At 37.8% G+C, this 12,474-nt stretch overlaps 1 non-coding gene across 1 annotated transcript; it reads right to left on the bottom strand.

Moving 5' to 3' along the window:
• Positions 1-1,623: 1,623 nt before the first annotated feature.
• On the bottom strand, positions 1,624-1,697 carry TRNAN-GUU (transfer RNA asparagine (anticodon GUU)). The gene has a single exon. It is a non-coding gene; the product is annotated as a tRNA-Asn (tRNA).
• Between the last annotated feature and the right edge of the window lie 10,777 nt (positions 1,698-12,474).

Consider the following 12,474-nt stretch of genomic DNA (forward strand, 5'->3'; position numbering starts at 1 on the left):
AAAAGGACTCAAAAAAATAACGTTGTTTTGTCCCATACTAGGCCCAAATAAACGAGTATTTACAAATGGGATATACTCATATTAAGTATAAAAACGCCTTTATAAACGTATAAAACCAATTTGTAATACATAATTCGGATAAAAATTTGAATGTCCGTACGGATGAACCAGGCCCTAAGTGTGAGTATAATAAAGACTTAATTTATAACCCAAGACTCCGTTCTACATTCTCCTTTTATAAACATATACTCCTTATAACTAAAGGAGACTATTTCTACATGGATGTTATAAATCCGAAACTACGATACCCTATATATAAGGGGAATATGTTCAAATTTTTTCCAAAAAAAAAAAAAAAAAAGAAAGAAACATTATATGCATGACAGTTCTTTTTCTTTTAAGGGAAAGTAAACACAAAATAAGTAGTTTAAACAAATCTCATACACAAGTTCGAAGGTCAACCGTATAGTACGGATCATATCTTGGGGTGCACTAACACCCTTCCCGAGTGGATCACGAACCATACCTAGACCTCTGGATCACGAAGGTTTTGTCACTGCATTTGAATAAATCCTTTGAAACTGGTTTTCCTAATTTCCTAAAAAACTAGGTGGCGACTCTTTTTCAAAACAAAGTCCGAAATAGCACCAACGAATTCGTAGTAGCCTTTTATGCCTTAACACCGCGTAAAAAGCGAACCGTAACACTATTATCATTGAATTATGGGATACACGTTTCATGAATTGTGCACTTATTAATATTGCAAATCTATGTTGTGGCAATGATGGGCAATAAAGATGATGATAAGGCTCATTAATACTCCGTGGAAGGCTCAAGGTCACTATGTAACGGTTGACCGTCGGTCTTTGTACAAATCTCTTCAATTCTGTGACCTCTGTGACAAGGAACTTTACCCTGCCTCCGGAGCAGTGTGAATACCTCTGGGGGCTCCTTACACTGACTCGGATTTGACTCATCCTTATGGACACGTGTCACTATAGCATTCGTCCAGTTGCCACCTACACATTTCTCCAATACACCAAATTTCCTGGCAAAAATGGATGACGCGTTCAGCTGAGTTGTCGCGTTTCCTTTCTGAGCTAAATCAAGTAATCCACAACATAAATGGTGGAATAATCCCTGGATCTCAGAAGCAAAATGAGTATAAGTATGGATAAAAACTCAAGAATTCTAAATTTGATCAGAAATTTCCCACCTTCTCAACAGTGCATGGAGCTCGATAATTGTAATAGGTCGAAAGGAGTAGAAGAGATAATTGGGAGGTTGATTAAATTTTCCAAAATTAAAGCCAAAAATCAAGGATTGCTATATTGTGTAAGCTATTATTATGTTAAGTAATAATTTAAAGGTATTATATTACTACTAAAATGGGTGTGTTGTTGTTGTACATTACTCAAATAGGTAGTTAGAGATCTTAATTTGTTATATCTCGGAATTTTTTCTTCTTTAATTATCAACCCAACATGTGAAAACTGTGGCAGATTTTACATTTTTAAGCTAAAATTGCCAACTCTAACCATAATATGCATGCTCAGCCTGAATGAACGGCATTTGGTATTGAAAAATTAAACAGATTAAAAAAAAAATGAGGTTAAAAACAAACGCTAGAAGGAGGGCTTAAACCTCCGACCTTGTGGTTAACAGCCACACGCTCTAACCAACTGAGCTATTCCAGCCTGATCTTTGAATACCTGAATAAGACTTTATATATTGTTTTACCAACAAATACGGTTAGTCAGTCACAGAGTTTAATTTCTTCATAGCTTCTTTTGTTTTTTATACATGCAACTATACAAGACTAGTTTTGATCAATTTGTCAAATTTGTAATAAACGACTCAAGTTTTGATCAATTTGTCAAATTTGTAATAAACGATTCTTTAATATATGTCATGATTTATGACGTATAAGAATTTTGATCTATATATATCATCAATATTATTTGTAAAAGTTACGAAGCGTAATATATCATATCTATATTAGTTGTATATACTTTGTCGTCTCCTTAATAATTATTTAGGTTGAAGCGTAATTATATACTTCGTTATTTTTAATTTCCTTTTACTTCGTTGTTCTTGCGAATTTTAGTGATGTCTTGACCATTGCCGACCAGTTGGATCTTTCATTACTTTCCTATTAATTGTGTGAAAAAGAAAAAAAATTGTAAGAAATTTCTTATGTTATAAAACAATTTAGTGTGGATGATGTTCAGTTGTTCCAAACTCTAGAGATATAACTCTTATTACTATTCTCTATTACGTCCATAACTCTCACTACTCATCTTCGTTATATTTGTAACTCTTAATCCTCATCCATAATCGCAAATGGCTAATTTCCATGTTCATAATAATCCCTTGTATCCCTCAATGCAATCTTATTAATAGAGACATTGGACATCACATTGAGATGGATACACTTGAGGAAAAAAAAAAAAAAAAACTTCCTTTTCCTTTCTACATTATTTTTTCTACGTCATCTTATGTCAAATCCCTCTTATTTTATAACACGTTATAAACATGAATGTTCTTCCCAAGCAGAAATACCGCCTTATTTTTAATAAATGGGTGGCAACAAACATTGAAGCTGATGCGATGTGCTGTCCGTCCACCAAGCACAATATATGAGGGACCTGGTTGAGTACCAGTTCCCTTATGCAACGCAGTAAGTACAGAAGGCAAGATATTACCGTGGAGAACTCCTTGCTCAAGGGATTAAAACCCACGACCTACCCTAGTAGGATTTCAACTCCACTACACCGAACAACTTTAGGTTACAACTCTATCGTAAGCTAGGAACTAACTCCCATAATCTCTCACCATTACAATAATGCTTATGTAACCTAGGAACTAACTCCCATAGTCCCTCAACCCTTGTAATACTACGATTGCAAGCAACTCTACTTAGCTAACTCTAGCTAAGGACACTAATACACTTAGATTGATCCTGGCCTAATGTACCACTCAACAGCTTAAGGAAACACACTTCCAACAATCACCCTTTGAGACTTTTGATCTACCTACAAACAACTTCCTTTAAAGAGAAGAGTAGGTTTACAATTTTAAGCACAAACGAACAAAGACTCACAACAATATAAAGAACTTAGACTAAAACTTGTGTCTGGATCAGGTTCTTCAACTTGTAGGTGACTTTGTTCTTGAGAGGTCTTGGGAACTTGCATCGGCAGCGTTGCACGATTTAGATTAGGTTTTCAAGTCTGCTCAATATGTTACCATCATATTGTATATATAGTGGGAGCATGTGGGATGGAGCTGTACTTGTGTTCAGCAAGTGGCTCGGCTTTACATCTATTCTCTACTGACGGTGCAAGGTGCACAGAGAGTAGGTTACATACCAGGTCTCTATTTGGTTTTGAAATAGTTTGACTATCATCAAAACAAAACGCACTTGGACTTATCAATTTCCCCTTTTTTGATGATGACAAACTCATAGACTATGTTCCTCTTGAGAACCAGCTTCCCACTTGTTCACCCTACGAAGCAGACCATCATTGTCATGGCACCGGTAATATGTTAGCAACATACGCAACACATCCCTCTGCTGCGCATTCCTTTACGAAGTGGAGATCCTTTCAAATTTAGTACAACATATCTTCCCCCTTATTCAGCAGCACTCAGCCCCTATCTTCCCTCTTATTCAGTAGCACTCAGCCTCCTTAATCACATGGCAATTTCAGTACAATATATCTTCCCCCTTTTTGGCATTATCAAAAGATTTCAGTGACGCCTTCTCATAAAAGAAGACCAGGCGCATTATCCTAGTGCCAAATTGACAAAACATTACAAGTAAGAGATAAAACAAGAAGAGTATTAGCTATTGCCTTTAATCAGAGAAAATGCCAGAGCGAGCCATCATTAATGACAGCTTAAAGCAACATACATAGCAGTTTTCCAGATACAACATCTGGTAATTAAAATACTAAAGAGAGCCAGTGTCAATAAAGAAGGTCAGAAAAGGAAACTTCAAGATATTGAGACAGCAGGAGGAGGGTGTAAGCATGGAGATTTGGAGGTCATGGAATTAATAGGGCTAAGAGGCAGAGGCAAAGGCCTTGATACGATTGTCCAATCGTAAGTCTGGTCGCTACGCCGATCGGCCCGACTAGCCGATCTTTGATCTCATCAATGTCGTTTCAATTGTTCATTTTCAGCCTTGACCTTGTGTTTATAGCTTCTTGTTCGGCGTAGGATCGTGTTCCTCGGCTAACCGAGTCTTGAAGAGAACATTTTTCGGCTCGTAGCCTAGCAATTTCAGCAGTTGCTTTTTCTTGAGCATCAATTAGACTTGAAATAGTCGAAGTTGTTCCAACCCCACCCCTCTTGGGTATACACTCACAATCCTCTAATGTGGTTATTGTGACCATCTGTTTCTGGGTTCCCTTTGTAGCCTTGCCAGTTGTCACTCTAAAGTGTTCAAAGATCTTTGTTAAGAAGAAACCATAAGATAGACTATGTCTACCCTTGTTGGTATGTACGACCTTAATGATATGCTCGATCATTAGAGACGGCAAGCTAACAAATTGATAATTTGCTAGAGCTTCAAGGAGATACAGGTCGGTGGTGTAAGCTTTGTATCTCCCCTCAGTTCTTGGCAGCAACACTTTGTTAACAAGCTTGAACAGAAGCTGATATTCAGGCTTGAGTTGTTTTTTGAAAAACCATTCTCCAGTGGATGTTCCTTCGAGCTTAACAATCAATTCCTTGAAAGCTTGAGTGACTTTTCCCTCTACATACTTCATTCTGTCGGTAGGTACATCGAGGATATTGCTCAGCCTGACTTCATCCAATTCAATCTCAGATCCATTCACATAAGACATCAAGGTAGTGTTGTCATCAGAATAGCAGAGCTTTGCATAAAATTCCCTTACTTCTCTCCCAAACACTTTTTGTCCCGAAGCAACAAAAAGAGGACTCTACTGTTGGAACTTAATGATCTCTACTAATTCATTCATCCCATTGTACTCAGTGATCTTTTCATCAAACACTCTCCCAAGTAGCACTTTTTGCTTCCTCAGATTCTCTTGCCTCTGCAGTTCTAATTCTCTGAGCCTTCGTCATTTTGCAGAGTAATCAGTTAATCCTTTTGAACTAACTTTTCCTTTTCTAGAAGATGAGGATCTTCCCTTTTCTCTAAATTGTACATCCTCCTCCCTTTCATCCTCCTCAACTCGCTTGATTTCCTTCTCCTCAGATGCTTTCTTTTTTTCATTTCTTCTTTCCTTGGAATTTCTTTTCTCGTGAGTAGGATTTTTCTCTTTCTCTATCTCGACTTCAAAAACCACGATATTCTCCAGTAGATCAATTTCCTCGTTAATGAGCCTTTTTCTTAGTAGCCTTGTTCTCTTCTTCTCTCCAGTCTCCTTTGACTTCTCTTGAGTAGAGGGACCAGATTCCTCAATAGGTTTCCCTCTTGACAATTTTTTTTACTTCCACCATTGCATTTTTCGACCAGTGGAACATCATCACAACACATCCCACTCTCTACTCCCTTCTTCACAACATCAGATATTGTTTCACCCTGTTTGAAGGAACTAACTTCCATGATTGTGGAGGATTTCTCCACCATCTCCGTGTCCTCAACCTTTTCTTCGAAGTCCTCGATGTATTAAAGAGCTTCCATGACAATCTCAGTAGGTTTGGAAGGAGAATTTTTAGAAGAGGATACAAATTTTTTGAAAATCTGACTCTTGTGAGTCCTGGAGGAATCTGGAATTTTGGGTTTCGAGGGAGTCATAGAAGGATCTTGATTCGACGAAATAGGGATTTTGGGGGAGAGGATTGAGGTTATGGGTTTGAGCTTTTAGAGGGTGAGAGAGCAATCTTTATTTCAGGCATGGTCGAAAAATCATTTTGAGGCATGATTAAACCTAGATAGAAGGAGGTAGAAGCCCAGAGTTCTTCACTAAGAGTTCTGAAGAGAGGATAGTCGGAGAGATCAAGAGAGAAAGGGGAAAAGATCCTCTTAGTTAAGGGAAGTCAGCGACGAACCAATTTTGATTGGCTGGGAGAACTTTTCTTTATCAACTGGGTTGGTTTAGATAGATGAGGCATTTTGGATCAGCAGGGTTGATATAAGGAAAAAGTTTAATGACATGGCTCCCTTTAGCCATTTAAATACATATCAGTACTGAAGAACTACTAACCTGAGTCTAGGGAACCAGGTTCTTTGACTAACGAGTATCAGGCATGAACTTTGAGAAAAGCAAACTTTTCAATACTTCAATTATCCTAATATTGCCCTGTGTGTATACCTTTACTCTTGTCATTTCCAATCATATAGAGGAACCTTTGGAGGGAGCACAACAAGTTTCACATATTTGGGAGAGTGTAGAGCCAGTTTTGCCACAATCCAAAAAACACACTCCCATTTTGGTAGGTCTTGAGTGAGAGAAAAAACTTGATTTATTTTTGTTCGAAGCAGTCTAATATTTAAGCCCCACTGAGAGTATCCCTTTTGACTGCCTCCTCTCACTCAATCCTTTCAGCAGAATTAATTACCAGACTTAGGGACCCAAACTAATTTGTGTCCCTCATCATGATAAAACGGATGAATCAGATCCCTCTTTGCCCATACAGGCAACACCTTCTTCTTTATCCAGGGACCAGGTCTCTCCATTTTGAGTTTCCTTTTGATGGATTTCTTTCTTTTTTGAAGATACTGATGTCTAATTCTGAAGGCATCCCTGCGGTAATTTCTCCAAACATTATGTGTATTCAAACGATTTCCAATCTGAGCATCAATTTATCTAACAGGGTTGTTAGGTGTTTTATCGTCCTGAACGTCAATTCTCTTCTTACCTTCACACTCAATCATGACTGTAGGAGCAGTCTCATTCATAGACCAGGACCAATTTAGAGATTTGTCCAGAGAAATACTAACCCTTTTTAGATCCTCCTGTAGTTGTCCAATTCAAGTTAAGCCTCACAGGCTTCTTCCTTTTCGGAGTATTTATTCATTGCTTCTTTTGATTCTTTAACAGAGAGTTTTCTCCAGTTACTTCAGCAATTTGATTTTCAAGATCTGCAATGGATGCTCCTATATCATCTCTTTCAAGTTCCAACCTATTGATTTCCTCATACATATAAATCTTTTCTTTACCAAGATGATGAAAAGCATCGATTAGAGCATTTTTCAAGGACATCAACTTTATTTGAGAGTATTTTTTTAAGTTCTTGTGAACTTCAAAGAAGTCTATGTATCTTCATCTTCACTATCCGAGTCAGATCTGGCCATGAGTGCACACGTTGATTCATTTTCAAAAGCCTCATTGTCGTCAATCATGAACGCTTTGCTTTGGACATTCCTATCTTTAGATCTGCTGAAGATATCCTTCAAGGCACTCTGCTTGTTTGAAGGACAAGTTCTAATAATGTGGCCAGGTTTCCCACACTTGAAACAGCAGCGTTGTTCTATTGATTTTTCTGAGTTTTCCTTTCGATCGACTATTCCTTCGAGCTTTCTTTTTACGTCCTTGATTTAAAGTGTCCGGGTCAGACTCCTTCTCACTTGAGTTACATTCAGCATTTGTCTTGTGGTTCAGACTCTCTTGTTCTTTCAACTTTCTCATTTCTAGATCTTGCACGGTTTCGTCATTTTTTATCTGGAGAAGTTCGAACTTTGTACTGAACTTGTCCAATCCATTGTGTGCACTTTTAAGAGCCTCCCAAATATGCTTTGCTATCTTACAAAAGGCAACTATTGACCTGATCCAATGCTTCGAAGAAGAATCCTTTAGCTTTTATATCCTTTTGTAGGCTATAGCTATCTTGTGCAGGAGTAAGAAGGCCATCAGAGATAATATCCCATAGCTCTGGGTTCTCAGCAGTGATGAATTCTTCCATTTACCTTTCCACCAGTCATAGTGTTCTGCACTGGATATTGGTGGTTTTGAGATACACTCACCCTTCGTTTGGTTTGACGAGCTAGCCATGAAGAGGATCCTTTCTAGGTGTTAACTTTTTTGAAAGAACCCGCTCTGATACCAATTGATGCAGGTTATGCGTCCATTAAGCACAATATATGAGGGGTCTGGTTGAGTACCAGTTCTCTTATGCAACACAGTAAGTACAGAAGGCAAGATATTACCGTGAAAAACTCCTTGCTCAAGGGATTAAAAACCACAACCTACCCAAGTAGGATTTCAACTCCAGTACACCGAGCAACTTCAGGTTACAAATTTATCATAAGCTAGGAACTCCCATAATCCCTTACCCTTACAATAACGCTTATGTAGCCTAGGAACTAACTCCCATAGTCCCTCAACCCTTGCAATACTCCGATTGCAAGCAACTCCACTTAGCTAACTCTAGCTAAGGACACTAATACACTTAGACTAATCTTATCCTAATGTACCACTCAACAGCTTGAGGAAACACACTTCCAACCAACACCCTTTGAGACTTTTGATCTACCTTCAAACAACTTCCTTTAAAAAGAAGAGTAGGTTTACAATTTTAAGCACAAACGAACAAAGACTCTCAATAATATAAAGAACTTAGACTAAAACTTGTGTCTGGATCAGATTCTTCAACTAGTAGGTGACTTTGTTTTTCAGAGATCTTGAGAACTTGTATTGGCTGCTTTGCACGATTTTATAATGACCCGTTTGGTCGTTATTGCGTTCTGACCCTTTTGATCTCTTTTTAAGCTTTATTAGCTCTTATTTGGCCCATAGGGATCATTGGCATGCTTCCCGAGGTCATCGGAGTTGATTTGGGTAAGTTTTGGGGAAATTTGGCTTAAAAGCGAAAATGATCGACTCAAAGTTGACTTTTGCATAAATGGACCTTTTTTGGGAATCCGTCGGTTTCGAGAGGTACGGATGGTCTTTTAGAACTTGTGTCCATGTTCGGTTTTATTCCCAATGCACTCAGGTGCATCTTGGGACTTAGGTTGGGAAGTTAGTTTTGAGGTATCGGGGGTTGACTCGGTCAACGAGACCCCCGATGGGAATTCTGAGGCCACGAGTGTGTTTGTAGCATGTTTTTATGTATGTCTACATATTTGGTTTGTGAGCAGATGGTCTTGGGTGATAGTCAAAATTTCGGGGTGAATTATGAATTTGAGTTTAAGACTCTGGTGTCTGGTGTCCCCTATGGAGACACCATTACAGCTATAGCGGCACCGCCATTGCGGTGCCATGACCGCAAAAGCGGTGTAGTGAGAATCTGGGTAGACCGCCGTAGCGGTCTGAGAAACTGCCATAGCGGGACCGCCACGATGCCGCAGAAGCGGTGATGAATGAATCTGTGACTTAAAAGTGATTAAAACCCCAGCCTCTTGTTATTATTTCATATTCATATCTTGAGGCTTGGGAGGCGATTTTTAGAGGGTTTTGGCTATTTCTTCATAAAGGTAACTTCCTTGGTCGTAGGATCCTCCTTTTACTTCTATTAATCCTTAATCTAAGGCTAGAATTCCTATAATCAAGAGGAATCAATTTAGGGTTTCCATGAAAGTTCATAAAAATGGTTTAGACTCTCTAAGTTGTTTATGTTGACGAAAATTGGTCGGATTATTATAGAATTTGATATATCTAAGGTTGTTAATCATGAATTTTCCATTATTAGTGATAGATTCTTGAATTGGAAAGTTAGGGTTTATACCAAAAATTAGGGGTTTCACCTAGAATCCGAATTTGAGTATTTCATGAGTTAATCTAGCTTCTAATTGATAGGAACTGATTACCTAGAACATTAATTTCATGTTGAGACCTATAGATTCCTAATTTTACCTTTCTAGTTCATAAACCCCATTCCATAGGTTGGGATTTGGGTTTTGAATAGAAGTAAGGTTTGAATGATATTCTTCTTGATTCTAATTTCATGATTCGGATATGTTTATACTTCTATTATCTCGAGCCTCAAAGGAAGGGAAAGACTAAGGTTCGATTATCGGAGACTTTGCTGTTCGGATCTCCAGGTAGGTTATGGTTTATCTTATGGTGAGACTTCGATTAGCGAAGAGTATGTTTAGATAATATTATCGGAGAATTCATGTACACCTTCGGGTGCAAAGTTGGGTTGGATATTGTCTTAGGCTGGGCCTTGTTGTATGATTTGGGGGCTAGCCACGTCGTTGTGTTGATTTACTTATCTTGTTCTATTTACTTATTAGCCCGTGGTCATGTTGAGACATTGGGAAATTGTGACTAGTGTTATATCATGACTATGATATTGCGGTACTTTACTTAATTTGGTATTGAGATGATATTATGGTTTCATTGTGGCCTATTGTGTAGCCTTATTGTTGATACTAATTGCGTGCTCTGGGTGGTGCTGTTTGGATTGAATTGGTTGTTGATATTACATTGCATCGTATTCATACTCATTTCCATGATTCATTGATACTGCATAGTTATGGTACTGATGATGGAAGTGAGGGAGTATAGCCTTCGAGGTTTCTGCCAGAGAGCGTAAAAGAAAGATGAAAGTTCGTGATCCGAGGTCATTTACCGTAGCGGACTAAGTGTACCTTGCCCGAGGTCTTTGCCGGGATCGTGAGAGTGGTACATAGACTTCACGGGTCCCCCATGGGTTGTGCTACCGAGATGTGATGTTCCATCGTGAGAGTACATGTGTACGGTGTATATGTATTGCATTCATCATACATACATTGTTGCATTGCATTGTACCTTTGATTCTGATGACTTGTTGTGATACTATTGTGATATATTGGTTCGGACTAATTACACTGAGACTTGACACAATTGGGCTTAGATGCTATAACATAGGTGATGACTTGTTTGTGATACTATTGTGATGTTCTGGTTCTGATTGACTATACCGAGACTTGGCACAGTTGGGTTTAGATGCTATAACATAGGTGATAACTTGTATTATGGATACGGATTCGTGTTGACTTGTACTTGTTGGTTTATGTGTTTATCTTGCTTTGTTATCTTTTTATACGTTAGCTAGTCTTAGTCGGCCTATGATACCTACCAGTACTTATTGTTTGTACTGACTTGCACTTACTGCATTCTTTTATGATTGCAGAGTACCAAGTGGGATCGACTTCTACTCCTCGTGGCTGATCTTCGAGGTTGCTTATTCAAGTCTTTCAGGGTGAGCACGAGGACGTTCGCTGCCCAAAAACTCTTCCTTTATTTCCATTCCTGAGACATGATTTTGAGACTATTGATGTATAATGATGTATTACTATTATACAGACTTGTAGTACTTAGTTAGTTGCTCTTGTATGACCAGATCAGTTATTGGGGTGTATTTCTTTTACTTCCGCATTTTCTTATATTATTATCCTGAGACTTACATTATTCTATCTTCTTCCGCTTATTTGTGTTTTTATTATTGTTGGGATAAGGGTTCGCTTATCGAGGTGGGACAGGTAGGTGCCCGCACGACTTAATGAAAATGGGTCGTGACAGATTTAGATTAGGTTTTAAAGTCTGCTCAACATGTTACCATCAAGTTGTATATATAGTGGGAGCATGTGAGATGGATAAAGACCACTCATTCACTTTGACCTAAAGCATGAGCCAACTCACAGCTGTACTTGTGTGCAGCAAGTGGCTAGGCTTTACAGCTGTTCTCTACGGATGATGCAAGGTGCATAGAGAGCAGGTTACAGACCAGATCTTTATCTAGTTCTGAAATAGTTTGACAATCATAAAAACAAAAGACACTCGGACTTATCAGAAGCCAACTATATACATATTTGTGATAGACGAAAGTTACTACTTGATCCAATGTTTTGATATGATTTTCATTTTTAGATTTCGCTACCAACAAAAACAAGGTATGTTTTAGTGCTATTGGTAGAATATCATTAGTGTCACATTCTACAACATGTTGATCTTTGATTTTAATTATACTAGTGCACTTGCCCGCGCTTTGCGCGGTCGTTAAAGAAATTATATTTTATGTACATATAGAATCGCAGATTTAATGAAAGAAACATGAAAAATACAAAAGATTTGACGTAAATAAATAAAATATAGATAATCTCAACATTTAGTTTAATTTGTTTATGCCAATGAAAAAAAAATTACACAATAACTGCACGAAAAAAACACATGCTAATAAGTATAGCAATTGTAGATTTGCCGAAAAATAAGAGAGAAAAAGAAGAAAAAGAAAGGAAAAAGGGTGATAAAAACATAATACATTTGTTAGCCTCAAACCTCTCTGAGAGCATCGACTTGATACAAACAAAAAAGTTAAAATTCCAAAAATATTACAAATCCAAAAGCACGCAATAAAGTAATTTAAGAAAACTAATGAAATTACATGGACTTGAAAAAAAAAAAAACCTATTATGCGTTTGTTAGCCGTGAACCTCTCTTTGAGTGCATCGACCTGAAACCAAAAATAAAAAATAATCACAAAAATTTTATGACTGAGGAATATTTCAGAGACTGGATACCCCAATATCTGCAAATATTATACAGTTTATCAATTTTTTGGCAATCATTTCAA

Source organism: Lycium ferocissimum, chromosome 6 (genome assembly GCF_029784015.1).
Source record: "Lycium ferocissimum isolate CSIRO_LF1 chromosome 6, AGI_CSIRO_Lferr_CH_V1, whole genome shotgun sequence".
NCBI classification, from domain to species: domain Eukaryota; kingdom Viridiplantae; phylum Streptophyta; class Magnoliopsida; order Solanales; family Solanaceae; genus Lycium; species Lycium ferocissimum.